The sequence below is a fragment of the Urocitellus parryii genome, chromosome X (assembly GCF_045843805.1).
Source record: "Urocitellus parryii isolate mUroPar1 chromosome X, mUroPar1.hap1, whole genome shotgun sequence".
Lineage (NCBI taxonomy): Eukaryota > Metazoa > Chordata > Mammalia > Rodentia > Sciuridae > Urocitellus > Urocitellus parryii.
This window is the reverse complement of record NC_135547.1, coordinates 52164254-52180274: the sequence shown is the minus strand read 5'-3', so window position 1 is coordinate 52180274 and position 16021 is coordinate 52164254. Positions and strand designations below refer to the sequence as shown.

The 16021-nt window shown below is 34.1% G+C and overlaps 1 pseudogene; it reads left to right on the top strand.

The window, feature by feature from the left end:
* The first annotated feature begins 5755 nt into the window (after nucleotides 1-5755).
* Nucleotides 5756-6460, top strand: LOC113199420 (serine/threonine/tyrosine-interacting protein pseudogene; annotated as a pseudogene).
* The last annotated feature ends 9561 nt before the right edge of the window (nucleotides 6461-16021 follow it).

The following is a 16021-nucleotide window of genomic DNA, read 5'->3' as shown; positions in this document are numbered from 1 at the left end:
TTTTTCTCAGTAACACTCTAAATTAGATTATAGGTGGGAATATAAAAGTGCTTCAGAATGAGAAATGTGCAACAAAAAATTACAGTGAATAAATAAATTGGCAAATTAAAGATGGAAATATTTCTCAGTATTTTCCCTGAATATTTTCCTCCTTAGTTTCCACTACTATCTTCTTCTCTCAGCTAGAATAAGTGCAATATCCTAAAATGAACTATTTGCTCCAATATTTCCTCTCTGTTAAGAGTATCTCTCCCCAAATCACATCATCCAAAACCAGTAAGGAACTCATAACAATTATAGTAAAACACAAATTAAGAAAAAAAATCCCCCATTACTTGGGCTTCTCATTACCTCTCTAGATACATTCCCCAAAATACCATTATCATTCTGATGAATATGCTGATTGTTTCTCTTACAAGCACCATGCTGCCTCCTCCCTCCATGACTCTCTTCAAGCCTTTTTCAATAGAAAAAGCCTTTCCAACTTTTTGTCATCTTTTGTCCACCCATTATTTGCCATTTGTCTCAGCTTTGACATTACTTCATCCCAGAAGCCATTCTTGGCCCAACTCCTCAGCCTTTACATTGAGTTCAGTAGCCCTGCTCTCTGCTTCTATGACCACCTATATTTATCCTATCAACTCTACAGAACACTGTTTACCCTGTCCATTTCTCCTATTAGAGTAGAAATTCCTTGAATCAGAGAACAAGTTCTGTTCATTATTGCACCAACAACACAGAGCATAACACTTGAGTACATAGTAGGTATTCAACAAATATTCAATTAATGAATAAATGATTTCTACCCCTATCTGAATAATGCATTTTAATATGGGTGTTCATTGTGTCATAAATATGTGTCTAGAACTCAATTTTCAGCCAGGCCATGTGTAGAGTTATTCTTTGGGTATGATAGCAGCTATCTTCTTATCAATGAATCATCCCAACTCCTTATTCTACTCTACTGCCTCAAATGTAAGCCTTATTGTTTTAAGTATCTATGGAGTACTGTAGCCATGTCCTTCACTTAGTTTCTGAAAGAGAGATCCATGAGCCAAGATAAATACGGCATCAAGAATCATTAAAGGATCAAGAAAACTTTCCTTGACTAAGGTATATCTTTCCTCTATAATGATGTGTTCCCAGGTGCTATTTTAGGATACATCTGTCAATCCATTGTGTGTCCCCAAATCAATTTTGTCTTTGTGTATAATTTCTTCATAATTTAGAAGCTTTATATGGAGGAACACAAAGGAAGCTTACATGCAAAATTTTGATGTTTTCCTATATCTTCTTACATCTGCATATTCAATACACAACTAATGCCAGTGTCTCACTATGGGAAATCTCCTGAAATCTCCTGCTCCTCTCATTTAGATAGAAACTTCTTTCCTACAAAGTGTCTTCCTAGCCAAAATAATTGTCAAGCCACAGAATTTTGAAGAAGAGAGCAATTAGATAAATGTGCTATTAAAAGAGCAAAAGAAAACCTTGAAATTCATGATTAAGGGAAATTTTTTTAAAACACTAAATTTTTCTTTAAAAACTGTGAAATTGTGGTATTTTCATGCATCAGGGAATTGATATAATGAACTTCTAGAAAATGTGTAAGTATCAGTCAACTGCATCTAGCAACTACTTCTAACAAAATAACCATATATAAGTTTTTATTAAGTTTTTTCTTTATATTAATATAGCTATGAAAAAATAGAACTTACTCTTTCAAATAAATACATTTTAATGAAATAATTCACTTTTGATATAACATAGTTATGGTATGGAGCATTCAAGGTGGTTGCATTTTAAAGATCAGTCATATAGGCATGGGGGTACATACCTGTAACTACATCAATAGGAGAGACTGAGGCAGGCAGATCATAAGTTTGAGGCCAGCCTCAGCAATCCAATGAGACCCTGTCTCAAAATAAGAAAAACAATAAAAAGACTCCAGGGATGTTAGCTGAGTGGTAAAGGACTCCTGTGTTCAATGCTCAATACCTCAAAGGAAAGAATAGAGTATCACTCATAAAAACAAGGAAACAATTAGTAAACTAGGTAAAAAGATTGATAAATAACAATTAAACATCAAGGATGTTCTATATTTTTGTGGCCTGATGAAGAAAAAAGCTAATATCTTACTGATATGGTATGTAAACAAACCTAGAGAAAGCTGGATTCCAACACAGCAAAGCATGCATATGCATGTGTGTATGCATTCATATACTGGCAAGGTCAAGAAAAGAAAAAAAATTAAAGAAAATCCATAGGTTCATGGTAAGAGGAAGTGGTCTAAAACAAGTATTTCAGATGGAAAGACTCAGGAAAGGACTCTGGATGGGATAATCTATTGAAGTCTTATAACGTTATCAAGATAAAAGGTGACATTTGAGCAAAGGGTTGTGAGAGAAAAGAAATATTTAGAATGCACCATCTTACCTTAGGTATAGATGTGGATTATGCCTGAACAAAGAATATTAAATCTAGAAGCAAATCACAATAAAGAAATTGGGAAGATGAATAAATACATGGAAGCTCTTGCCCAGGAAAAAAATATTTGTTTTTTTCCTCTAACTCTTTATCTTCATTTCAGAAATAGGCTCAAATTGAATAATTTGTAAGGAACAATTGATTGAAGTAACTAGGATGCCACCAGGTTTGACTCAAGTATTAATACTTGGTCTGCTCTACATCATTGCCCCTTGGGAAGTATAGAAATATTACTTAGTGGCATACTTAATAAATTACATGTTTCCTATGTTTATTTGAAGAAAGCAGAATTGAGGCAGTGGATGATATACCACACAATGGAAAAAAAAACATATCTGAGCACTAACTTTAAAAAGAAATAAAACTGAGGCACAAAGAGGAAAAACTAAGGCATTGAGATCATGTTGAAGCAAGGTGAAATCTACATTTCAAAGCATACTAGACTAACATTGTGTTCTCCTTTTCGGGAATTCTAGGGATCTATCTTTGTCAAGAATGCTGAGGAATAATTTGGGCAAGGCTGTGTCTTTTTAAGTCTTTTTTAAATCAATTAAGTTTGTACCAGGAATTGATCCCAGAGATGCTTAACCACTGAGACATCCCCAGCTGTTTTTACTTACTTTGTTCCCTGATGCAGGGTCTCCTAAGTTACCTAGCTCCTCAATAAGATGCTGAGACCAGCTTTTAACTTGCAGTCATCCTGCCTCAGCCTCTCAGAATTGCTGGGATCACCAGCATTTGCCACTAAGCCTTGCTGAAATTTTTCAAAGCCCTAAAATGTCCTAGATTCCTTTTAAAATGAAGGTCCTGTCTGACCATTTAGTGAACATTTCTTTGTACAAAATGAGGACCTTTAAAAACACCTAACAGAGGAACATTGAAGAACTAATTAATTGATGCATACCTTAAAGACAGAAAATGTATTTTAATTGTTTTTAACAGATAAGGTGTTATTTTATCCAAATGCTAATTATGTGAGAAAAAATTAAGGGATGTCATAAAAACCCTATTTTTGAAATGGAAACCAAGTTATGAAACACGTTAAAAATCATAAAGAAAACTGGTTAATTCTAGAATAGTCTAAGGAATTTCCTTCCTCCCCTGTTGGCTTCCATTCACTAAACTTTCAACATAGATGTCACCTATCACAGAGATATTCCCTTACTATCTGTCTATAAAAGTATCCCATAACTTTATAATCCCTTATTCTGCTGTTTTTCCTTCATACATTTTTCATACCTGAACATTTTCATTTTTCATTATAACATAATCTCCATGAGGGCATGCACCTATTTTTGTTTATCACCATATGCCCAATACCAAGGATGTATACTGCCTAGCATATTATATAGATGGCACTAAACTTTTTTAGTGCTAATATCTAAAGTGTGGTCCTATATCAGCAAAAGCAGTCCCCTGGAACTTGTTAAAATGCAAATTAGCAGAATCCATTCAAGACCAACTGAAGACCAACAATTTGTATTTTAACATGCCTTCCAGGAGATTCTGATTCATGCTAAAGTTCAAAAAGTACTTAGAAAAAAATGAAGGAATTAATGAATTCAAGGTCTGATTATTTTGAATGGGCAGACATCTACATAATTACTTCCCCTGTTTTCTTTAATTCACAGTTAATTAAGTTATAATGCCAATCACATCTTTAAAAAACAAATACCAAATGACTCCTTTGATATAAGGGGTGTAAACAAGGACAGGGTAGGGACGAAGAGCTTGAGAAGAATATTTACAGTAAACAGGGATGAGAGGTGGGAGGGAAAGGGAGTGAGAAGGGAAATTGCATGGAAATGGAAGGCGATCCTCAGGGTTATACAAAATGTCATATAAGAGGAAAGGAGGGGTAAGTCAAGAGAATACAAATGGAAGAAATGATTTACAGTAGAAGGGGTAGAGAGAGAAAAGGGGAGGGGAGGGGAGGGGAGGGGAGGGGGGATAGTAGAGGATAGGACAGACAGCAGAATACATCAGACACTAGAAAGGCAATATGTCAATCAATGGAAGGGTAACTGATGTGATACAGCAATTTGTATACGGGGTAAAAGCGGGAGTTCATAATCCACTTGAATCAAACCGTGTAATATGATGTATTAAGAACTATGTAATGTTATGAACGACCAATAAAAAAAAAAAGAAAAAAGAAAAAAGAAAAAAAAAAGAAAAAAAGCTACATATTAGGATTATGGTCAGGATCTGTTTAGATTTTCAAAAGACAAAAGGAAGGCTTTGGATAAAATAGGATTTGACTTCTCTCAGGATGATAGAAAAATATTGCCAGTTGATTATCTTCACTCCTTTAAGTTTCCCAATTGCCTCCCAATCCCAATATCATGTAGATAATGTAATATTATGTTAGAGGAGTGGTGCAATTGGGAAGGTATTTGGAACTAATTACTGGTATAACATTCATTCATTCAATGAATACTAGTTAGTATCTACCAGGCACTGTTCTAAGAGCTTGTGATATATAAATATCTGAGCACTAACTTTAAAAAGAGATAAAACTGAGGCACAAAGAGGAAAAACTAATGCATTGCTTGGGCTTCTCATTACCTCTCTAGATACATTCCCCAAAATACCATTATCATTCTGATGAATATGCTGATTTTTTCTCTTATAAGCACCATGCTGTCTCCTCCCTTCATGACTCTCATTAAGCCTTTTTCAATAGAAAAAGCCTTTCCAACTTTTTGTCAAGACAAAATCCTTACCTTCAAAACAACAAGACAAAATCCTTACCTTCAAAAACTTTGCTTTTTGGTAAACCCTGGTGAAAACATCTTTTTCACCCTGTCAGTCAAATTTGAATTAGGTCTTTTCCAAAATCAAAAAAATGCAAATATTTAACAAAATATTTTCCCAAGAATCTTCATCTTTACATTACTTCTAAAGCTACAAAAGGTCATTACTAAAGTAAGGAATTGGTTCTTCTGTCCTTAAATTTTCTCATAATACCAGACTTCCAGGTATCTGTAACAGATTTTTTCACATATAGACTTAAACTCTTGCTTGTTGTCATTGCTAACTGCAGTAATAATAGTTAGCATAGTGTTTATCATGTGCTAGATACTGTTCTAAGTTACTGACTTTTTTATTTGTTCTAATTAGTTATACATGACAGTAGTATGCATTTTGACACATCATACAAATAACTAACACTATCTCTTAAAACATTTACTCAACTGCCAACTCGAGGGTCAGGCAACTGGATAACTCACCATCCCACACCACCCACCATCCTGATATCTGAACCATGGAGGACATGAAATTGGAGTTTCCCTCCCTCCTACAGTATAAAGATGAGAAGAGAGGAGTGGATTTGCCTGTTGAGAAGAGAGACTCAGGAAAATTTACCTGGATTGGTCTTAGGTTCATATTCTTCTGCTATGAAAAACAAGTTACCTATACTACAGAAATATGCAGAAATATGGAATAAAGTATATACTTTTCATACAACAAAATATTGGAGCAAATTTGATTAAACCAAACCTTCAACACTTATTTACATACTCAATCTTGAGTATTACAGATAATCCAGTTGAAGATATAATGTGACTAATGAATTTATTGATGGGAGCTCACAAACTGGAGGGAATGTTCTTCTGCATGGAGATGCAGGGATCTGCCAAAGTGCTGCCTTTACTATTGCATACATTATGGAAACATTTGGAACAAAGTACAAAGATGCCTTTTCTTATGTCCAAGAAATAATATTTTGCATTAATCCAAATTCTGGATTTGTTCATCAGCTTCAGGAATATGAAGTCATCTACTAGCAAAATTGGCAATATAGATAACATTGCCATTCCAGATAGAAAAGTCTTTATCTATTCAGTCTGGTACGACAGGCAGTCTGAAGAGAACACATAAAGAAGATGATTTTAGAAAACTGCAATTGGTAACTTCACAGAAGGGCTGCCTCAAAAAGAACATTATAAAAGGTGTGAGTTTCTATTAGGAAAGGAGAAAATGCTAGAGATAATAATAATGAAAAATGATAAAAGCATAAATGGTTTCATTTGAACTGCATGTTGCTTTGAAACATGTTTCTCTGAAACTTGTTGAGCAAAGTTTTAAGATATTGGACTTTTGAAAATTAAAAATATTCAAATTGGAATGGCAGTATATTATCTTCTAATTTCAGATAATTACTTCATGTTGATGTCTCCTTCCTTCCTTCCTTCCTTCCTTCCTTCCTTCCTTCCTTCCTTCCTTCCTTATTCTTTTTCTTTTTCTTTTTCATTAGTAGTAGTACTAGAGATGGAATCCAGGGGCACTTTACCATTGAGCTATATCTCCAGCCCATTTTTTATGTTTTATTTTGAGACAGGGACTTGCTAACTTACTTAGGGCCTCGCTAAGTTGCTGAGGCTGGCTTTGCATTGGTGTTCCTCCTGCTTGAGTTGCAGGGATTATAGGCATGAACCACTACACCCAGCTTCTCATGTTAAATTCTTATTGATTGGTAGTTTAAATAATACTTTTATTTATTTGTATGTACTGTATAGTGGAAATGTTTAACTGACAAAGACTTTGCTATTAAATCTCAACCACTTAACTTTTAGAGCAGAATACTCATTTTGGGGGACTTTTCTGCTTAATCTTAGAAGGGATGTCAGAAAACATTAAGCATGTCCTTTATAAGAAAATATAAAGGCCCAAGTTATCTTATTATCATAGTAATTCAAGTTAATTAGAAAGTTTTATCTCTTGAATTTAAAAATTTATAATTTCTATATTAGGATCTATATCAGGATCTCAACTTGATGTAAAGTAAATGAGCAGTTACCTGACAGATTTTTAAAATAATTGGTTTATTCTATAATCCATAACCAAGATAACGTCTCTTCAATATTTACATTATCTTTGTCCATCCAACAATAAAAAATAATAGGGAATAGCTTAAAATTACTAAAATATTTTATTTTATTGATTAGAAAAATATGTTTCTGGAGTTACTTGAATGCTGGATTTTCATTGTCTTTCCTAACCTTGGTAGCTAATTTAAAAAAAAAAAATCATTCATAACATTCAGGATTACATGTTAGCTCACACTCACAGGAAGTTGCCATACCTCTCAGTTCAAAGTACATTGTATAGATCAGTAGCATACTGATATTTAATTGCAATTTACTATGCACCAAAAATTATTCAAGAACAAAAATTATATACAGTATTTATTTGCCTTTGTATAAGCAATTGCATACATTACTCTGTTTTTAATATTTTTACTTGTATAAAATGCTCATGTATGTAGGTTGGTTCCATAGTTTAGCTACTATGAATTGTGCTGCTATAAACATTGATGTGGCTGTGTCCCTAGAGCATGCTGTTTTTAAGTCTTTTGGGTATAGATCAAGGAGAGGGACACCTGGGTCAAATGATGGTTCCATTCCCGATTTTCCAAGAAATCTCCATACTGCTTTCCATATTGGCTGAACCAATTTGCAGTCCCACCAGCAATGTATGAGTGTGCCTTTTTCCTCACATCCTTGCCAACACTTATTGTTGTTTGTATGCCTAATAGCTGCCATTCTGACTGGAGTGAGATGAAATCTTAGAATGGTTTTGATTTGCATTACTCTAATTGCTAGTGATGAAGGACATTTTTTCATGTATTTGTTGATTGATTGTACATCATCTTCTGAAAAGTGTCTCTTCAGGTCCTTGGCCCATTTATTAATTGGGCCATTTGGGTTTTTTTGGTGTTTGGCTTTTTGAGTTCTTTATATACCCTAGTGGTTAGTGTTCTATCTGATGTGTGAGGGGTAAAGATTTGCTCCCAGGATATAGGCTCGATGTTCACCTCACAGATTGTTTCTTTTGCTGAGAAGAAACTTTTTAGTTTGAGTCCACCCCATTTATTGATTCCTGATTTTAACTCTTGTGTCATAGGAGTCTTATTAAGGAAGTTAGGGCCTAATTCCACATGATGGATATTAGGGCCTACTAGACATAGGGTCTCTAGTTGTATTCCTAAGTTCTTGATGCATTTTGAGTTGAGTTTTGTGCATGGTGAGAGATAGAGGTTTAATTTCATTTTGTTGCATATTGAAGCACAATTCACAATAGCTAAACTGTGGAACCAACCTAGATGGCTTTCAATAGATTAATGGATAAAAAAAAATGTGGCATATATACACAATGGAAAATTACTCAGCAATAAAAGAGAATAAAATCATAAGATTTGCAGGTATGGATGGAGTTAGAGAAGATAATGCTAAGTGAAGTTAGCCAATCCCAAAAAATTAAATGCCAAATGTTTTCTTTGATATAAGGAAGCTGATTCATAGTGGGATAGGGAGCTGAAACATGGGAGGAATACATGAACTCTACATAGGGTAGAGGGATTGGAGGTGAAGGGTAGGTGTATTGGGTAATTAATGATGGTGGAATGTGATGATCATTTCTATCCAAAGTATATGTATGAAGACATGAATTGATATGATTATACTATGTATACAACCAGAGATATGAACAATTGTGCTCTCTATATAATAAGAATTGTAATGCATTCTGATGTCATATATAAATAAAAAATACAGAAAAAAACAAACAAAATAATGTTAAATTTTTTTAAAAGCTTATGTATGTATAGGAATATCATAATGCAAGATGCTGATAGACCAGGCTCAAAATATTAAAATTATTTTGTAATGATTAGTGACCATTATAACTCAAAGATTTTTTGCTTTTCTCTGCAAATAAAATTACTATCATCAGCCTTGGAAGAATTCCTCACATCTTCATTAAATTTCTTCTTTTTTTCTTTATACTTAATTTTTGCTCTCATATTTTATCTATTATATATATTTGTAAGTTCCTTTTTGTATGCATACTATTTTCCTTTTTAGTGCTCATTCTCTCCTGACATTCACCCTCTGACTCATACAAACAACCTCTTAGAAATGCTGAAATAAGTCTGTTTCTATAGCAGCAGTTCTCAAATAACTTTGATTTTTTTCTAATTGGTACAGAATTTTAAGGTCAATCAGAAAATTACATTAAGCACCACTTTGTTTTCATTCCAATAAACTTATATCAATGAATTACAGTTACCGGAGAAGAGTCAGATAATTTTTAGACAACTCTTACTTTAAAAAACAATGTAGTCCAGGTTTTCTGAATCTCAGAATTTAAGTAGTTTTTATTCTTTACTGAAAAGGCTATCACTTCTTTAAGTCAGTAACAACATTCTCTATTTTTTTCTATCTTAGTGCCAAGGGCATAGAAAGCACCATAGAAACACTTGATTTTTAATTAATCATTTAAAAATCAAAGATTAGCACTCAAGTACTGGCTTTTTCAAATATAGCCTATCTCTTCCACTGCTTACAAGCAAAATCTCTGGACAAAACAAAAAAAATCAATTAGCAAAAGAAACATATAATCACACATTTTTTCCATTAAATTATTTAAAATATGGTGGTAGGAAGAAGAATGATATTATGAAATTTATAGGGAAATGGATGGAATTTGAGATTATCATGCTAAGTGAAATAAGTCAGTCCCAAAAAGTCAAACATGGGATGTTTTCTCTGATGTGTGTAAGCTAATTCAAACTAAGGTGATGGGGAGAAGAAAGGAAGAGAGAGCAAGGAAAAAAAATGGGAGAGGGAATTCCACCAAAATAGAGGAAAGATCAGCAGCATAGATAAGGGAGAACTGAGAGAATGGAAGGAGGCACAGGATAAGGGAAGAACCCTTATTAATCTGACAAGAAAATTCATATATACATACATGATTATACCACAGTAAATCTCAACATTAGGTATTTCCACAAGACATTGATTAAAAAATTATAGAAAGATCAGGAGTAGAGGGGAAGGAGGAGAGGAGAGGGGGAGTGCTCAGGACTGTATTTGATCAAATTATATTTTATGCTTTTGTGATTATGTCAAAATGGATACTAATGCCATATGTAACTTAAGAAATCAATAAAAATGTGTGGTAGGAAGAATGGTTCCCAAAGATGTCCATGTGCTAATTCCAGGAACCTATGAATATGTTAGTGTATGGCAAAAGAGGCAGTGCAAATATAATTACGTGCATGGCTAGAATCAGTATCAGAATGAGAAGGTAGAGTGATTTTCCACTGTTAGAGAGGGAGACATGGAAAGTATGAGAAACAATGTGGTAGCCTCTAGAAGTAAAGATTGGTTCCAGCTAACAATCAGTAAGGACATTCTCCAGATACAAGGAAATAAATTTGGCCAACAACTGAATAATGCAAGTACCTCACACATCTCTCACTTCAGTGAGACAGCTTTGCATCCATTCTGGATAAGTTTGGAAAACAAATTTTCCCCTTATCTTCCACTTTGGAATAACCATAGCTCTACCAACATTTTGATTTAGGCTTTAGGCACAGATTCACTGTGTCTAGGCCACAAGTGTATATTGGGAGAAGATAACATGTTTCCTTAGTTCTGCAGGTCCATGGGTGGACATAAATTATGTCTTAAGAATTTTATTTAATGGAATATATTCAAAGCCTCTTCTGCAGCTGAATTAGGTGATGAGAAATTGAATTTTTGAGCTGACAAGATTTATATGCTAATTTGAACTTTGAGTTTATGTTGTAATAGGAGGAGACCTTAGAAGATTTTAGGATGAAGTGCATATATTTTTCATTTGGGAGGGACAAGAATCTTTGAGAGCCAGATTGTGAACTGTGGTAGATATACTTGTCCCCCAAATGTCTACAATCCTAACCCCAGGAATGCACATAGCAGAAGGAAATTTGCAAGTGGATTTAAGGTCACCAAAATTAAAATACAGATTATTCATAAATATTAGGTGGAATCAATTTGATTATGTGAACCCTTAAAAGCAAAGAACTTTTTCAAGATAAACTCAGAGAGATGTGGTATAAGGGGATATCAGGGAGATCCAAAATGTAAATCTTTCCCCTTTAAAATGCTGAAAAAGAATACAGATAAAACTCATCAATTTGAGACATGAAAAATGTGGAAGTACATAAATAGTTCAGTTGGAGAGTCTTGAGTAGTTAGAAGCTCCTGAGAATACAAAAATATAGTTATTCAGTAGAATTTTGATGTACAGTCTAAAGCTAAAGAAAGAAAGACCATGGCTAAAATTATAAAGCTAGACAACACAGTCTCTAGTTAATAGCTGAAAAAATTAGCATGTATATTATATCAATCTGTTTACATATATGTCTCTTAAAATGGCATTCTCAGTTCCTTTAAGGTAAAATATTTGTCCTATTCATAAATAGATATGATTCCTCAGGTACAAAGTAAAGAACAAGAAGGCACAAAGGTAAGACTCTTTGAAAATAAATAACTTTGTAGGTGAATACAAGTAGAAACTGAGGGGTTTTATGACTAAAGGTGTAATTGACAAGATGCCTAAGCTAGAATGGGAAGGAAATAAAAACTGGGGAAGGGGTGGCCTAAAAGACTGAGAGTTTGGGGAGAATGCACAGGCTACTATATAAAGTCAGAGAATAGGAACAGAGAGAGTGGAAATTGGAAAGATATGAGAATATAATAAAACGAAACGGTTTCATAAATTGAGAATTTGGTTCCTTCATTCTTCCAGAAATTTACAAGGACTAGGGTATGGCTAAGAGAAGGAATTGCAGGAGTGGTGATGGGTATATTTAGTGGCTTATAAGATCAAAACTATAAAGATACAATTTTATATGAGTCATCACCATGATTTAAAATTTACTGAGAACAAACTTTATCAGAATGACAGGAGAATAAATGAATGAGACAATAGTGAGTGAAGTGTTGGATTCCTCTCTGGAGATGAGGAATATGTAAAATATTCACTTACAGAAACTAAATCTAGGGTGAGATTAAGAAATGGTGGCAGCTTCAAAAGAAATGTTTGAGAGTAATAATGGTAGGAAAATTGCCCAGAAACTCTAAGGCTTTTAGGCTCACCCTTCTCTAAGTCGAGTGTGACCCAATATGTTCCATTTATCCCCTTCACTTAGAATGCAAGTACCTCACACATCTCTCACTTCACTGAGATAGCTTTGTACCCATTCTTTAAAATTCAGCTCAGGTATCCCACATTTACAAAGGCTTTTGACTTCCTCAATCTGGGTTAGATTTCCTTCTTGTATGCCTATCACTATAAATTCACTAATAACAATTTGTTATAGTGATCATTTTCCATGTTTATTAGGACTATGTCACAACCACTGTATTCCTTGTTCTTGGCAATGTGTGTTGCACAACATACACCCTATAAATGTGTGTTGAATGAGTGTTCTCTCTTGTTAAAAGTTCAGTCTTAAGATTTTACTTCAATAACACTCATGTAAAACCCCTAAAATAACAAACATTACCACCAATTTCCATTTTATTTCACAAACTACTTCTCATTTAGAACTTCAGTTCTGGCATACAGTGTTACTTAAAATGAAGAATCTTGGGCTTATAACTGGGGAGTTTGATTCAGAAGGTCTAGTCTATAGGTCTGAAATCTATTTTTAATAAGCACTTCATGTAATTCTGATACATATAGTCTAAGCATCACATTTTGAAAAAACACTTAAATTATATTTTTAAGATAAGGTTGTTAATAATGAATAAATAATGTCATAAAAGACATATTTTAAATAACTTTCAGCATTTTTCACCTTTAAAGTGTATTTTATCACAATTAACCATGCTTCAATCATGTCAAAGTTGATATTATAAGAATGTTTTATAAGTATCTATAAATATGAGTCCAGTGATTTATGGTATAGTGCATTAAGTACAAAATGAAAAGATAGCTATAGCAATAATTCAGAACAAACATCCAATTTGAGTAGATTTTCATGTCTTTAACACGTTTATCCAAGCATTATAGTGGAATAGCAGTTACTGTGCTAAGCATCAAAATATCAGAAATTTTAATAGTTCATAATTATAGCTATTTGAATAAAACAAAGAACAGTATTTTCTGATTGAATTCCCTTTTATTATTGTTATAAATATATTAAATATATAATAGTGCTAAGGAGAATGACATGACATACACCTGTACTCACCATCCATATTTAGAATAAACCACTACAAAGACAGTTATACTCTACTGTAGTACTCCCTAATCAATTTTCTTTACTCACATCTAGAAGTAACCATTACACTGGATTTGATAATTATCATTCTCACACATAACTTTCTATTTTTATCAGAAATAGATTTATCTATATGCTAAATGTGGTATTGTTTATATTACTTCATTGCCTGCCCATAGTAAAATTTATTTTTCCTTTACCCTGTTAATACTGCAGTTCTTACTTTAGCTTAATGATTTTAATTATCCAGCTTCAACCTATCAAATCTGAGGTCATGTATTTTTATTTTTGTAATAATTATTCAATCATATTAATTGTATAAATTAATGTGTTTCACTTTGACATTTCCTAATTTGTCTTGTTTCCTTTCAACAAATTTATGAAGCTCAAATTCTTCAAATTTATGAAGCTCAAATTCTTCTGTTGCCACAATCACTTTTCTTATCACTTTCTAAATCACAATTTATATAAGGCCTATTGACAATTAAAATGAGCATTCAAAGTAGATACTGTTTTTTCCCTATATTTAAGTTGAGATTATTCTTTTTTAAAATAATTCAACTGGTATTTTATCTATTTATTTTTATGTGGTGCTGAGGATCAAATCCAGTGTTTCACTCATTCTAGGCAAATACTCCACTACTGAGCTACAACCCCAGGCCTAAATTGAGATCATTCTAAATCTTTGTTTACACAAAATTTTTGGAAACATGTGAGATAGAGGGAACATATGTGTTAGGATACAGACATGTTACACTTAACTTGAAATAAATGCAATCCTATCTTGTGCTCAGAAGAACAACAAATATATTTTGAATAGCATTAATGACTACCCAACAAGAGAAATGAATGAGGCAGATAGGAGATTGAATATAGAATCAATTCAAGTTTTGAGCTGTATCAAGTAATATTCAGGACAGAGGCAAGAAGATGGATATGATTTGAGAATAATCTGGAGAAAAATCGCATTAAGGTTTAAGTTTTGACCAGTGTAAAATGATCACCAATATATAGATTCCTTTGTTCAATATCTATTAATTCCACCAACTTCTCTCTTTGATTTCTGCCCTATAAGTCTAAATTATGGGTTACATCAACAGGCTCCCATGCTCCCTGGCTTTCCAGTTGGGTTTAACCATTAGACAGCCATGGAAATGAATGAGAGAGATGGAGCCCAGTGAGCCCCAAATGTTTATTCTCCTGGCATTTCCCTAGAGAGGTCAGTTTAGATGTCCTGTGTCTAATTAATCTCCCTTGCCAGAAGAGACAATCTACATGTTGCATAAAACATTTTCAGTGAAAGCACCAGGGTGTGTGACAAACTGGAATTAATCCTCTTTGTGAGTTATGGCAATCATTGTCTCCAGGTCCATAAGAAAGTCTGGAATGCATGTATGTGAGTGATTATAAAGTTATTACACTAAGACAGATGAAATTTAAGTCTTAGTGGACTGAATTATTTACATGGATTTAATAGTGATGTGCTAGCCCCAAATCCAGGGGATAGCTTTTGCAATCTGCTAGATCCTTTAATTGAATTCTAGATTCAACTATGGCTTAAATTTAATTAAGTAAAAATGCAAGGGTTTAGCTGTGCAATGGGATTCACCTGTGATCCCTGTGACTGGGGAGGGTTAGGCTGGAGAACTAAAAGTTCTAGGTCGGCCTTAGCAATTTGGGATGACCCTGTTTCAAAACAAAAAGGGCTGGGGGTGTGTACCAGTGATAGAGGACATCTGGGTTCAATCCCCAGTACGAGAGAGAGAGAGAGAGAGAGAGAGAGAGAGAGAGAGAGAGAGAGAGAGAGAGGGGGGGGGAGGGAGGGAGGGAAGGAGAGGGAGAGGGAGGGAGGGAGGAGGGAGGAGGAGGGGAGGGGAGGAGAAATGGAGGGGAGCGGAGATGAGAGTAAAGAAGAGAAAAATGCTAGTATTTTCCTGGCATAAATAGGAGCAAAATATAATGCCTTGACCAGCATCATCAGCCTAGCATGGGAATTTGTTATAGTGGGAAATCCTTGGGACCACACCAGAATTACTTCATTAGAAACTCTGGGGAGTAGGACCCAGTAATGTCCCTTAACAAACCCTCAAAGTGGTTCTGATGTACAATGATGTTTGAGAACCAATGCACTAGAGAAAAAAATGTCAAATGCCCAGGGAAATGGCAATCTTGGAATGTATTCATTAAAAGTTATCTCAATTAAGTAGTGGGTGAACTCCTTAAGCCAGAGAACAGTAGGAGGTGTGATTGATTTGGATACCCAAATCTCAATGGAATTAATAGGATCCTGGTGTGGTAGAGGTTAAATACTAGCACTGCACTATCAGACAAGCCAGAGGATGTGTTTTGACTGAAATCCAACCATGACAACAACTAGCCAGTTGAGAGCAGGATCCCTAGAAATTAAATACATTGGTTGCCTAATGAGTTGTTGGCAAACAGTAAAGGAAAATTATATATCAAGTTAGAAGG